Source organism: Scomber japonicus, chromosome 19 (genome assembly GCF_027409825.1).
Source record: "Scomber japonicus isolate fScoJap1 chromosome 19, fScoJap1.pri, whole genome shotgun sequence".
NCBI classification, from domain to species: Eukaryota; Metazoa; Chordata; class Actinopteri; order Scombriformes; family Scombridae; genus Scomber; species Scomber japonicus.
In genome coordinates this window covers 30339133-30342449 of record NC_070596.1, presented here as the reverse complement: position 1 = coordinate 30342449, position 3317 = coordinate 30339133, and positions in this window count along the sequence as shown.

The following is a 3317-nucleotide window of genomic DNA, read 5'->3' as shown; positions in this document are numbered from 1 at the left end:
TTAAGACACTCTCATTTGTCACAGCTGCTGTTATAAACTCTAATAATAAGCTGGTTTTGAATATGACTGGAAGGTGTTTGACATGTTGTGGTTAAACTGTGTCTCCACATTTTTCTTACTTTCTTTTTCGCTTTATGAGAGTTTGAACTGAGCTGAATTGATCCGAACACACTAACCCTAACCCTTAAAACGTGCAGTGAGAGTAAACACACACACCAGATTAATAAAAAATGCTCCGTGTTTGCACAGCTTCATATGTCAGCTGGTAGTCTGCTCTGTGCTTAATGAGGCTGTAGTTATAGTCTGCTGCAGCTCTGGGTTAGGGTTGCTGGTGCCTGATCTCTCTACTATTAAATAACTACTTCTCAAATATAAACCAACACACTCAATGACACTTCTTCTCATCTGCCGCCTCCCACAAACCAATTTCCTCTTTTCTCCCTGAGTTTTATGACTTCATCGCTGCGCTCCGTGGCGACCAACGCTGTCATTGCTGCTGATATGAACGTACATGTCGACAACCCTCCTTTCAGTTTAGCTGTGCAGGGTTAGGGTTAGTTCAGTTCAGAGCTTTATTGTCCCTCTTGCAGTGACAGTAACAAAAAACAACTAGCACAACAACCATAAATAGATAAATAAACAGTGACATACAGCACAACCAAACTCGATGAGAACAATCCCAATCCAAATAAAACTAAGAAATGTTTTAGGGGTTGTAGAGGTTAACTGTATTGATGCACGAGGGACAAAGAACCTGTTTGTTGGTGCTCGAGGCCTAAACCTCCGTCCAGATGGCAGGAGAATGAAATGAATTCCTCCAACTGATCAGAGCTGGACAAGATTGACCGTGCTTTTTTTTTTAAGACAAGCCTGTCAAAGATATCATATACCCCTTTTCCACCGAGCTGGAGCTGGGCTGGTTCGGAGCCAGGTGGAAAAGCAACAGGTTTGTAAGAGGTGCTTGGATTAGCACCAACTGAGCTCTGGCTCTAGCACTAGCTCCGAACCAGCACCGGCCCCAGCTCGGTGGAAAAGGGGTATGAGAGAGAAAGCTGCTGCATGCCAATTACCTTACTGGCTTCTTTCACATAATGTAACACTCAATATGAAACTGAGTGTCGTGGCCTGAAGCAGCATGTCGATGTCTCTACTCACACAGACTGGACATCACTGACTCTGCGACCATGTAATAATCTACAGGTGAATTCTCAATAACACCTCCTGTTAAACCTAATGGGGCTTTTCCACTATACAGTTCTAGCACTACTCGACTCTACTCAGGTTTTTTTGTGTTTCCACTAGGGATAGTACCTGGTACTTCTTTAGTATCTGCTCTGCCGAGGTTCAAAGCGAGCCGAGCCAATACTAAATGTGACGTCATCAGACTGCCCTGACCCTCAATATAATGACAATAAAGCTACTAAACTAAACCTGCAGCACATCACCTGCCCAGTTTCTGCTTCTGGATGAACTCGTGACACTCTACAGTACATCTCTGACAGGCGTCTATGATCTTCATGCTCCTGAGAAGACACGAGAGGTCAATTTTTCATGTTTTGCTCCCTGGTTCAGTAAAATAAAAACAGCTGGACGTGTCCTGGAAAGATGTTTCACACGCTCTGGACTCTCTGTCTATAAACTGGCCTTCATGAGCATCAAAGGATTTACTCGAAGTCCTTTAAAACGCTCAGTTTCAGTTCTATTAATAACAATACTGGAAACCCAAAGCATCCTTTTTTCAACCATAGATCACCACAATCATCTTCTCCAACTGAGGCGACAGAGGAGCAAAGTAACAGCTTCGTCAGCCAAGGTCAACAACATCCGCTCTGTGATGTCCAGCTCTTCCTCTCTGCCTCCTCCCATTATTGACCTTCTGTCTGAGAGCTCGCCGTCTCTACTCCATTTTACTGGCGTCAGGCAGAGCCACATTGAGGAAATCCTCAGGAAGATGAAACCCTGTACTTGTGCCCTGGACCCCATTCCCACAGCTCTACTCAAAATCATAAATCACTATTCTCAGCCCACGGATCACCAGAACTTTCAACATCTCTCCGTCAAAGGTCTCACTCATCCATCTCCTCCTTAAGAAACGCACCCAGATCTACAGTATCTCCAACCTTCATTTCCTGTCCGAGGCATTGAAGAAGTTGGTTCAGCTTCAGGACCACTATTTCAATCAGGAGAGACAAGTGAATAGAAAGATATTTATTGTGAATATATGATGAACAATTTAGTAAATGATGCTCGAACTCTATGAGGAATTTTATATATGTAGAGATCCCCCATGAAGTCTGGACACTAGTGGTGGTGATTGCTGATGAGTCTGAAGAGAAGGTGGCAGATGGGAATGGACTGCTGATCCTGAAGAGAATGGCGGAGATGGGGAGGTGGTGGCGCATGAACAGCTGTATGACAGGACTGAAACAAAGAGAGAGAGGCATATTTAAACGGACCGCTACAAGATGATAGGCTGAGGCTGAAGTGTGGCCTTTTGATATTGGTTGCCGAGATGACAGGTGGCTGGTAACAATTGAGATAACGCCCTTAGACATAGAAAACTAGGTAGTAGAAGAGCATGCTGTTACCAATTATGCCTGTAAGTTAGAGTCTTCCTGACTGAACTTCCGCTAGCTTCATTTGAAAAAGCCCACAGTACTGAAACAGCTCCTTTCAGGGTTGTGAATGACCTGCTGATGGCTGATTGACCCCTTGACCAGAGCAATGCCTACCTATCACCTATCTATCTGGTAGGACTGAGTATGTCTCATTGGGGAGATGCAGGTCTAGATTGCTCCCGATGACCTGTGGAGTTCCCTCAGTGTCGATGCTCGTCCCCGTCCTGTTTAACCTCGTCATGCTCCCCCTTGAACGTGTCATCGACAGACATGAGATGTCTTTTCATTGCTTTGCTGACCCAGCTGTACATCAAAACAGCCTCAAACACTGCTGCAGCTATTAAGGAGATGAAGTCAGATCTAATCAAAAACGCGACCACTAACTGGACTTGACTTTTTATTACATTGTTGTATCCTGTCTGGATCTGATATCCTTTTGATTGTGTATTGTGCTGTGTGTGTTCTGTCTCCTCTATTTGTATTCTATCTATTTATTTGCTGTCTCTTCTATTTGTATTCTTTTTTTAATTTATTTTATTCACTAGGGACTACGGATGCAAATTAGCAGCTTTGCTATAATCTGGCAAGTTTACAGAGATGTTTAAATATCGATGTTCATCAATGTGCAATGTCCCTACCCAAAAATAAAGTATTATTAATAATATAACGGCATGAATTAGCATAAACTGAATCTCTCCT